The 12,166-nt window shown below is 43.6% G+C and overlaps 1 protein-coding gene and 1 pseudogene across 1 annotated transcript in view; one reads left to right on the plus strand and one right to left on the minus strand.

Annotated features, from left to right (window-relative positions):
• NELL1 (neural EGFL like 1) overlaps positions 1-12,166 on the plus strand; it is a 6,602,686-nt gene that overhangs the window by 3,534,094 nt on the left and 3,056,426 nt on the right. The gene's annotated exons all lie outside the window — the stretch shown is intronic.
• On the minus strand, positions 5,518-5,677 carry LOC138505335 (U4 spliceosomal RNA; annotated as a pseudogene).

Here is a 12,166-nt window from a genome sequence, read left to right on the forward strand (position 1 = left end):
TCTCTTTTCCCCCCTGGTAACATGTAAAGAGGAAATGCAGGTCTCAAGAATTCTTAGGATACTTCGGTCATTCACAATAATATCCCCAATGTAAAGATAATGAATGCAGCTCCCTAGAACCTGACAGTACAATTGTGCTTTACAAAATAGTTTGTTTGTGGTCTAACTTCAATAAAATCCAGTGCTTTTCTTTTGGGCCAAAGAATAGACCTGTGCAGCACTCTTTATCTCTACCCTTTCCCTTCTAAGAATATTCTAGCACAACCAACATTTGAGGATTATACTTTCTCAGCATGTAATGGAACTCTTTACTTTGTCACTATCAATTGACAATATCCCCATTCACTTTGGGGTTCCTTGCTCACTCAATAGAGAAAATGTGCTTTTAAATAAGTTAATTGAATTTTACTTAACCCTGAAGTCACTCAGAGATTCAGTTCTCCATTTGACACCCCATTTGGATTTTATGCAGGTTTTGGGGAGTGTTAAACAATTAGGAATCTTGTTTTTAAATGCACCCCTCCCCTTTAAGGGATCTTTGGGGTTGGCAATAGGGTAATAGGTGATCGACAATGTCTTTAACAACTATATCATTACCAGCGCTTGGAGTGAGATCAGAGATTTAAAATTTCCCCAAGCTCACCCCCATGTCCTTTGGCTATGTGGGAATTAATAACATCATGAGTTAATAAGGAAATGCTAAGGATCTACTTCTGGATGCCCCCCATGAATGTCTGTGTAGGGAAAGACATTCATTCAGTAGAACCACATCAATAGTTTGTTCTGTTGGAATTATGTACTTACTTGGACTCTCTCTGGGTATGTGCACAGGACCAACCATCAAGCATTCTGTGTCATCTCATTAGAAGAAATGGGACCTCGTTATGGATGGTACTCCAAAAACCCTTCTTTCTGCCTCTGGTTATGGATGACCCCAGCCTCAATCCTTCTCCTAATTGCCTCCAGCTTTTAGTTCCATCTTTATCCGTGTTTCATCCATGTCTGGTTGTCTCATTGTATGACCATCTCATCTGCTCTCAAGATCCCCTTTTCCACTGTGCATCTAGTTTTAAAATCTCCTAAACACACCCACAAATGTCTAAATTGAATATTCCAGCTTATTAGTTAATTCTGCTGATTGGGCCTTTCTTGTTCCCTAATCAAGGAGTAGCCCCTTCTCTCTAATAGGTTCTCAGGTCTCCAGGCCCCATTTCGGGAGATCCTGCTCCGCCCATCTGAAACTGCATTTCTGAACAACTCAGATTGGAATTTAAAAATGTACAGCATGGCCCTTTCTCTAATTTACAAATAAGTGTCACACCCCATGTATGTCTTAACTGATCCTGTCGGGCACAATGAACCATGTCTGTTTTCAGCATGATTTTTGTGATTTCCCCAGGATGGATTACAGTTTAAATCTTAATATTTTACAGACAGGTATCTTATTCCATTAGCTACAAGATACCTGGCTCTCCGAACTGTAATACATTCCGGGGAGCTGTAATTATATTTTGTCCTATAGCTTTGGTTACCAAGGTCGAATTTTGAGGGGATCCCTGGCAACAGATATACGTTTTTTTAGGTGCTTTCTTGAATGGTATGACGATCTCTGTATCTGTCATTGTTCCCAAGATTCTAGCAAAATGTGACTGTACATATAACCCTAGGGATCTTGCCTTAAATAAATGCAGATTAGTAGTTCAATAAAACAACACATTTATTTTCCCAAAACATAGATGCAGGTTCAGTCATCTGCCTTCTGTTGAAATGGTCTGCAATAAAACTGCTTAAAATTCTTTCAAGGCTAATGACCTGAGCATTTGTTTCCTTATCCCCTTGAGCACAGGAGTATTGTTAAGCAACTTCAATTCAGCACTCCAACTAAGTCAATGCCGAGTCTGGAATGCCCAAGGAAAACCCTTAATTATATATTTTTAAGTTCATAGATCTGGATGATAAACCCTTGTATAACGCCCCTCTCTTTGAATCCCCCTGACCTCACTGAGCCAAGAAGTAGGTTTGTTTTGCAAATTAAAAGATTTATTGAAAAATTAAACAACATATATATATCATACTTTTATAAATAAATTAATATTTGATAGCACACTTATGAAGATAATGTTGATCACCAATAGGATATATTACACTAGCACACTTATTTAATTACTTAGGAGTTGGTATAGAGAGGATAAGGTAGCTGAGAATGCTTTTATGGGTTCAAGGAAATGCAATGATGGAAAAGAATGCAGCACAGAAATAACTGAGATGGTTTCCACAAGATATAATATGATCACTTTTTCTTTTGACAATTCACTCCCCCCCTATGCAATATAAGGAGATGGAAGGGGAGCACACAATTTTCAGGAATACAATCAAATGCAATACCAATTCAGTTCCCCCCTAGCAAAATTAGAGCAACAGGGATGATTTTAAAACACAGGCAAAAATACTTAAATGTGATTTGCAAAGTAGGGAAAATATGCTAAAAATTATTTTAATTCCCTCTAGGAGATTCAGGGTAGGTGATAGCTACTTAAGATCGGTTCAGGTCAACACTATCAGTGATTCATGAGGGTTTATCAGGTTGAAAACAGATTTAAGCAGTTGCCAGCAAAAGACAGCGATCTTGACAGGTGGAGAAATTTGATTCAAATTGCAATTCGCAGCACTTTCTCGAGTGCATAAAGCACGGTTACGGAAAAACTATAAGGAGTAGAAAGTCTGTTTAGGGCTTGTTGGAAAGCTGAGGATCTTAGCTTTAAAATGAAAGTTCAAAAGATACGGATGATTTGGTGGAGGTAGATTTTTGCGAAATTAAGTAAGATTCAAATGACAAATGACACTTTCACAGGTTTGAAATTAGAGAATGGACACACGATTTCTATGATGCAGTTCTGGACAGGTTAAAATGGTTTGAATTAGATTATTTTAAACTAAGAGATTGGTTTGCACAGTTCTCAGGATACTCACTCCTAATTTTGTAAGGAATGGGCCTTGTCACAGATCTGGTCAACAGGTTTAGCTGCGGTTCTCTCTGCTCTGCTGGTCTGGCTCTCTGGTTCTGCCAAAAGTTCTGGCACTGAACAGCGGTCTGGTCTGGGTCTGGCCTCCTATCGGCACTGCACGGCGGTCTGGATACAGCTCTGCTTTATGGGTTCTGGCGCAGGGTTCTAGGCCAGAATCAAACAGCTTGCTCGGCTGTTGAATAGTTTGGTTAGGTTGCTGGATTCTGAGGCCTCTGAAGGATTCAGCTTGTGGGCTAGGCCTCTCTGCTACAAGTTCTGAAGTCTGGAATCTAAGTTCTGGTTCTGGAGTCTTCTGGATTTTAAGTCTGGATTCTAAGTTCTGGTTCTGGAGTCTTCTGGCAAAGCGCTTTGCAGGAAATCAGTTTGAAGTGGGAAGTGAGTGTCCCTACCTGGGTCTCAATGGCTCTTTTTATGTCTTTTGAAAGTGGGTGGGAAGGCTGACTTTCTATGCCCTACCTTGTGAGGATCCTGATAGGTTCAAGTATTTTCGGTGCTCTCACTGAGAACAGAGTTGTGAGTCAGAGTGTTGCTACATTTTACAACCTATTGAAGAAACACCCCTTTGCTTTTACTGAGAACCCAATTTTTCATAATCAAACATGTTTCCAAGATATACAAGTTGTTAAGAATATATGTACACATCCCAGATTAATTTAATACAGTTCTCTGTTCAAGCCCCATGTTCCTGCGAGCTTGGGTTCAGAAACGACAACATTTTGCGCTTTTTAGTGACTTTTGCCATATTGGTTTTTCCTCAAAATTTACACAGACCTGCCCCCTCTCCCTGAGCATATTAATATAAATTATCATGTCTCTAGCACAAACACCGTACCCACAATATTCATAAATCCTGGGGTTCGGCCTCAGAACATCACACAGAGTTGAACTTAGTCTCAATTTGTAGGACCCTACAATATTTTATAAGCAATTAAATAAAACCTACATTTGCCTCTCCTTCAGTACACCCATTTGCTTGTCCCTGCCCCCAGGAACTTGGCTTGACTCAGAGATCAAATGTCTTCCTTCCCCCAGAGCAACTGTTGACAATTACAACTCAAATCAGTATATCCTATTCAGCCGAAGAGTCTATTGTGTTGCCTGAGGTCAGTAGAGCAGGGTTCCACTCTGCATATGGTGTCAGAAACCTGTGATCTCCTTGTGCTGTTGCTGGTAAGGGAATGTGTGAATGTTTCCCATTGACCGAGGCCTCTTGAACTTTTAATTAGATCAGACTGCCTTCTGATGTGGGGCCTAGGAACAGTAGGTGTTGAGAATTCTCATTAACCAGCAAGGCTTTGGAGCTTCCAGCTAACTTAGGTTCCTTGTCAGCTCCTGAAAGACAGGCCTCCTGTCAGAGTGTAGACCGCTAGCGCCGGTTAGTGTCGAGCGCCGGTACTGCACCCCTTTTTGGGAGCTGTCTTGAATTAATACATTTCAGATTTTGAACAGCAACATCTTCCTTTGCACTGATTTCGCTCATGGCGCTTCTGGCCATCACGCTCGCACTGGTGGGTGGCAGGTCAGGCGACCATTTTGGTGTGCGCAAAAACTGCGCGGATTTCCTGGATTCTGGTACAAATGTGGGCTTTTCTGCCATCTTGGATTTTCTATGCCCACAGCACCAAATGTTGTAGCATAATAATTCAAAAGTGGTTCAAGACACCTGACAGTATAACTCTGCCTCCTGGAATCATGTGACATCTTATGGTGCATGGCCAAATGTCAGCCAACCCAGGACCCCAAAACAAACTGAATTTAATTTTGAGTATTTTAGAAAGTACAGAATTCATGGGCTGCACCTTTGTTTACTGAGTGCCCATCATTCCACCCCAATAAACCTTTGTCACAGGCCCAAGCGTTGTCCCCTTCCTGGCCCTTGTGCGATGTAAAGGGTTTTCCAAAGAGAGAGGTGAAGAAGTGTTTCACCTTTGTCATTTGATGGGGGGAAGGTAGTCTTGTGTGTTCCAGAACAGCTGAAGTCAGTTCCTCTGAACAGAAACTATTGTTTTTAAATTCTGCATTTTTCTTTCTTTACATCAGGCCTGTTTCAATATCTTATATCACATAATGGACATGTTTTTACCAACACCATGCCATCAATGTCCACCCTTACATTATCATATATATTTGAATTACTCTGGCAATGGGGTTTCATCTTGAATATGTCCTTTGTCACAGCCAAGATGCAAAATGCACAACTTTCTCCATGGCAGCTCTCTGTTTTAGCAAATCTGCATTTTAGTGCATTTGTCAAATATAGTGGGAAGTAAGGCCTCATGCTTTCGGCCTTTTCACTCGAACACATGGCACAATCTGTTTTTATTTTCCTTTCTCTGAAAGCAATATTTAGATGTTTGGTAGTTGAGAGTTAAATGATGGCCTTTTGTCTTATACCCAACATGTTGCTTTCCCTATTCCTGCACTTTTGGGCCTACTTTAGCCAGAAGCAGTTCACTTATATCCTGGGGCTGAAAATACCCCACATAAATGACATCACTGATAGCGTCACGAATTACATCATACATGACATCTTTTATGAGCTCTATAGTTACATCATATGCCATGGCGGGGTATTGGGTAAAGTTTGCAATAAACAATAATCGCGCCTGGGTTAAACCTCATGAGCTACTATACTGCCACTGCACAAAGCATCATATGTGACATTACCTATTATTTAAGTTAGAATATTTTGTTGCCCACTTTTTTATACATATTTTAATTGAAACCTAACAATAAAACAACATGACATGCAACAGTACAGTCATGCAGAATTATCATATGATTACATGTGGAGCATCCATTTGTATTACTTACTAATTCATACAATTTAAAAGAATATTATTTAAAGTTATATAAATGGTTTGAATTTCAAGCAATGTCAATACTTCATTGCTGGTTAACTATGATATCCAGCTAAATCTATTTCAGTTATTTCAAAGATAATATACTATTTAGAAATAGTAGTAAAAAAATAAGAACAATAGATAAAAGTAGAAATATGTTTAATAGTAAGTGTTATAAAAAAAGTCAATAACGTTCACACTTAAATCTACAATTCTCCTTACTGTAAGAACATTACATTTTTTCTAGATGAGAAGTTTTGTAAAAAATCTTCTCATATAAACAAGTGCATGTCCATGTGCACAGTGGCGTAACACAAGATCTGGGGGCCCCCCTGCAAGCCATGCTGAGGGCCCCCCCACAACTTGGCAACAAATCACGAGTCGCGCTATGCTCTGGGTCAGCCTAGAATACCACGCTTGCGCAATACGCACAAACGTGTTGCTGAAGGGGTATTCCACACACTGCACTAGGAGAAAGATATAACTATGTGTTTTAATGCAATATACAACACACCTTCTGAGAAAAATTGCCTAAAAAGCCACAGTGTTTGCTATTGTTGTGTAGGGTAACACAATCCAATACATGCAAGTCACCAACAGTGCACATGAACATTAATTCTATGCTATTTAAAATGCCATGCCACAATGAAAACATGTCCAACTGCCTGCACAATGTAGACCGGTGTAGACACATGATATCATTACAGTAAAGCATGTCAGGCCCCATTAGACTGCTTGCACCAAAATGACACTCGAAGCAATGAGAGAGCACAAATTCATGCCTGCGTCTCTGCGGCTTCGAACAACACGGCCAAACTCTTTCAAATCTGCAAGGAACTGGCCAATCCTGTTGTGGTTTCTACCTCTCCTGGTCCCTCAACAGGCCCTCTGTACTTTGGCCCCTCGCTTCTCTGCTAAAATTCACGACATCCTGTCCACTATCTCCTCGTCCTCTCCCTCTTCCTCTCTCAGCCCCCTTTGGCCATCTCTTTCTCTATTCCTCCTTTCTCCTCTTTCTCTCTAACATCTGACGAGGTTTCTAGACAAGTCCCATCTATGGAAGTGTCATTGAAATAGGTGTTTGCCTGCTCCTCCAGAACCATCAAGGACCACATTGACATTCTTGATCCAGTTTTGGACGATTTCTATAATCATTGTTTTGCCACTGGAACTTTCCCCTCTCCCAAACTCTTGGAAAAGCTGGCCAACTGCAAGCTTACTCTCCACACTGAATCTGTTGGTTGTCTCCATTACCATCAGTCTGGCTTAAGAGCTGCCAGATGCACGGAAACTGCTCTCCTAATCACCTCTGAATATCTGATCTCTAACCTTGATTCCAGCATTACTTCTCTTCTCATTCTCCTGGAACTTTCCTCTGCTTTCTACATGGTCAACCACGCCATCCTGATCAATTGACTCTGTGAGAACCTGGGCATCGTGGATCAGGCCCTGGAGTGGCTGACCTCCTTCCTCTTGGACCGCCCCTCCCAGGTCCAACTTGGTCCCTTTCACTCTGCCACCTCTCTCTACATGTGGCATTCTCCAGGGCTCTATCCCTTCACCTTGGCTTTTCAACCTTTACTTGGCCCCTTTGGCCCACCTGGTATCTACCTTCTCCAACTTACAGGGTTATGGGGATGACACCCAGCTTTCCATCAGGCTCCCCTCAGCCTACTCTCCTCTCTAGCTCATTCCTGACGTCATCTTCAACTGCACTCTCTCTTTCTCTCCTCACATCTCAGACATCAGCAAGAAGTCCCACTACCAGCTGCACCTCCTCAAAGGGACTCGTCCCTTTCTTACTTTCCCCCAGAGGCTCACTGTCTCCAGAGCTCTGGTTCTCTACTGCAACAGCCATTTTCTCAATCTGCCTTTCTCTACTCTCTGCCCTCTGCAACTAATCCAGAACAGGACTGTGAGACTTATCCTTGGCCTTAAGCCCAGGGACCGTATCTCTCCAGCCATGAAATCTCTCCACTGGCTCTCGGTGGCTGCAAGGATCAAGTTCAAGACCCTTTGCATTGTCCACAAGGCTTTCTAGGGCTTGGATCTGCACTACATCCAACGCTCTCTTCCAAAATACCTTCCTTCTCAAGCCAGAAGGGTTGGATGCTTCGCCAGGCAGAGAGTGGGGGCGTAGATCCTTCTCCCTTGCGGGTGCCTCTGTCGGGGGGAAATTCTGCCGGGGTCGGCCGGGCCGTCCGCAGACCTCCGGGCAGGGAGGCCCCAACTCCTCCCGTATATCCCAACAGAGATAGAGCATGAGACACACACAAGAAGCAAGGTGACTCTGCTGTTTATTAAACACAAACGGCAGGGATGGGTCAAGGATCATACACGTCTGACCTGACACACACACAAAAAAACCTATTGCCACTCTTAAATGGTTGCTCGAGTGGTAGGGTTAGGATAGCATACGTGTAGAGAATAATATTAGTGGACAAGGGTTAGTCAGGTGATATATCTGGGTTGTCCCTACAATTAGATACATGAGAATTGTTACATGAAGACTCCTAATGATTGGTTAATGTTAATGCGTCAGTGATAAGAGCCCCATGTTCTGATTGGTGCGCCCGTGAGCTTCCCACCCCGGGACCATCGCTGTTCCCAGCTCTCGGTGTGCCTGCAATTTGCAACAATGTTTCACTATGGGTACATGCAGACAATGTGAAGATTTATTCATGAGCTGGACGGCCGACTACTCCCACTGTCGCAGATGTCCATTGATCCTTTCAAGTGTATCTGCCTGTGTCTTGTAACGAGGGATCCAGACGCCTCCTTCCTCCTGGGCTTGGCTTCTTGTCAGGTTCGGCTTGGTCACGTGAGGTGGGACCGTGTTTGAGGCAGAATTCTGCACAATTAATATTGTTTTTCCACTGTGTGCCTGGTTTAATTTGCAGGTGCGACTTTAATGTTGGTGCACGGCGTGCGAGGTTGCAACATCGTGCCCTTGATGGTCTGCTTTTGGAATGTGGGTTTGCAACATTACAACCTTGGCTGTCTGCTTTCGCCAGGCTCATTCTGCAGGATCAGCAACCTGACTCTTGTTCTGTTAACGTCCACGGGAGCTCTTGCTTGCGGCCTACTTAGGTCTGGTGTTTAGGTGGAACCGTTTGGTGCACAGGCGCTTTAGGTTATAGTCTCATATTGTCTTATGACCAGTATCTTGTCTTCGTTATAATTCTCATTATGGCACCTAGGTTTAGAAGAAGCGTAAGCAAGCTCTTTAGATGAGTTCATGGTGCGTCTTGCGTTTCTGCATTTTGAGAGCCTATGTGGAAAATAATAAAGATGCACGTCCGTGAGTATGTCTGTCGCCTACGTCATAGCACTGAGTATATTCTTCGTGTAGATTGGTGCGGGAGTGTCCAGTGTGTACATTGGCACAGGTGTGCTATCCGTTGGCTAGGTCGTCATGGCATCTCTAACGACGTATAGGTTTTAGTCTAGTTGGTCCATGCCGCAGGCATCGGCATGGGCAGGGCGAGCTGCTGGGCAGGCAGATGGACACATCCTTATGTTCCTGTACCAGGGTATCTGGTCGTCTGGTAGATGGGTAAACTCTTCTCGTGGCGGGTGCTTGGGCCGTGAACCTTTAGGCCAGGCACGAGAGGGGGAAGATGGGAGCCTGTTTTTCCATTTTCCCACTTCAGTCCCCCCTCTGGTCGACTTGTCGACCACACACATATCCTTTTCGTTATCTCCTCTTACTCTCCATATTTTAGTTATTCCTCCTAAATGTCCATAATGGTTAACATGATCTTCAAACGACCAATACATATATTCACAGGTTCCTCCAGGAGTACAGTATACCCATTTCCCTATGTAACTCCTGGGGTTTCTTGGGTTCTCGACCTTCACCGATGGTGGGTCCAGGTGGTTGGTGATGATCTGGTTGCGCAATTTCTCTCTCTCTTGTATGATTATGCCTGTGTGTTGGCCGTCATCTGCTGGCATCAGTGGGTGCATACCGACCATTTCAAGCAACCCGTCAGTGGTGCGTGCCTTCCGGGCTTTCCAAAATCTTATTATGATCAGTGTAGCTCCAGCCAAAATAATACAACCAACTATAATTTTCAGTCCATCTGACAGCCAAGATGGCATCCATGACCATAATAGCGAAAACCAGCTCTCATCCTTTTTCACACCTTTACTTTCATCCACCATTTTGGAGTGCAACTGGGCCAATTGTAAGACTGCTTCTGTCAGTGTACCGTTGTCAGCATCGTTGGCAGGAATGAATGTGCAGCATGATTGTCCTATCTTTGCGCAAACTCCTCCTTCCATGGCAGTGAGGAGGTCCAATACATATCTGTTCTGCAGTGCTACCATCCTTATTGCTCGCAGCTCCTCTTTTATCGCGTTGAATCCGTTTACTGTAGAATTGATGGTCATCATAAGTTCCCATCTAGTTATCTGGAGCCATTTTGCGTTTGCGTAAGCCTGTAGTCCCGGATGGATTATTGTGGAGAAGAACATTGCTGCTCTGCTGAATAGTCTGTGTTCTGGCGGGATTGAAGTTAGTGCCGTTTCCGACCTTCCCCATAGGTAATTTCCTGTCAGAGGTTCTCCTTGTCTTTTCCGTCTATTTAGGACAGTATCATTGCCGCTGGTCCTGTTCCCTGGCTCCTCCTGAGGTGGTGCAGATCTCTTATTTCTCTTGTCCCCTTCATCCATTTTGGGAAAGTTCGCCACATTCACATGCTTCTGGGGTACCACTAGTGATGGTACATTGACGTGCACCATCGTGCATACACCATTCCACAGAGGGGGCAGTGTGTGATATGCATTTTCTCCACAGGCCCAGTAATGGTCCATTATCACTGCTGTTCCTGCTCCCCCCTCAGGTAACTCCATCACGCTTCCACAATTGGTGTTGTATCCTACGTCCACTTCTCCTTTATGTTGGTAGCATACTTTAGGCGCAGTCAGCGGCAGTATTGTTATCGGGTCTTCATCCGTTTCTATCCATGTGAGCATAGGCACGTATTTGATCCAAGTCGTCCAACATCTGTGGTTGTGTGCATCGATAGTTGAAATAGTTTCTTTTGTTACCATGTTGCTGCCAACCACTCCTATCTCCCATTGGTTGTCCAAGTACACTTTCCCCGTTATCGTCACCAGTGGCCTCTCCCAGCATCCTAGTTTACCAGGAACTTCAGTGGCGTACCAATCACATGATAAATACTGCAGTGTTACTTTCTTTGTTTCTCCTTTTGCAGGACTACTTGTTATGCATCTGAATGCTTCAGCATGTAAACTGCTCTTGTGGTAACTCAAATAAGTCTTGAGGAAGTTGTTTTCGTATGGGTATGAGTCTCGTGTTTTCCACGTCATATGCACCACTGTCCCTTGAAATCTTCCTTTCGTTTGGAACAGTGCCAAGTATATTATGCATTGTGCTGTTTTTTCGTCTATTTCTGTGGCAACAGATGTTCGAGAAGCGCTCATGGCGTATGGTATTAATGAGCAAACGTAGCAGCTGTCTTCTGTTGTCTGCTTACCAATGCGGGTCATGTGTTGATACCATATGTTGTTTGAGACGTGTGCTGAATCTTGTATATAATTGTCAATACCTTTATTATCTGAGTATGTGCTGCGTTGAACTCTATTTTGCTTGTGCGCAATTTTACTAATATCACCTGATGTAACACCTGTTGCAGCTGGGGATGGGGGTGTGTTAGGTTTGGGTACAGCAATAATATTGATAGCACAGCTGTATTGCCATACAGAGGCAGCTACGAACCCGGTGATTATCAAAATCCCTATTACTTTTATTACATATGCTAATTTCACCGGCATTTTGCTCTTACCTTGCTGCAGTCCGGCAGCGTATTCTTGCGACGTTAGAGTTGCCCGCCTGAAAATTCTCAATATGCTGGTTATTAAATGTTAGTTGTTGTTTTTTAAGCTCTCCCTATCAATTAGTCATTTTCCCACTTAGGGCCTTAGTGCCCCTCCCAAACTTGAACTGGACCACATGAATTTCTGGAAGTAGCTCTAAACGTTCCTCTTCTTCTCTGCTTTCTCTCTCTCCCTCCCCTGCTGACCTACCTGACCTACCTGTTGTCTTTACCAACTGCTTGCTTGGCTACCCTCAGTCTCACTGAGTCCAGGGTCTTTCTTGATCAGTCACCCTTGCACTGCCTTCGGGCCTACCACGCAGTTAGGGGCTGTAACTGTAACCCTACTGTCCCGTGTTCTTCTTGCACTACCCAGAGGCGCGCTGCCCTGGCTGCACTTACTCAGAGCATTGCTGCCCTATTTTCCCCTACCCTCTCCCTTGCACTTCTCATT

This window comes from Ambystoma mexicanum, chromosome 11, assembly GCF_040938575.1.
Source record: "Ambystoma mexicanum isolate Mex_15411 chromosome 11, UKY_AmexF1_1, whole genome shotgun sequence".
In the NCBI taxonomy this organism is placed as follows: domain Eukaryota; kingdom Metazoa; phylum Chordata; class Amphibia; order Caudata; family Ambystomatidae; genus Ambystoma; species Ambystoma mexicanum.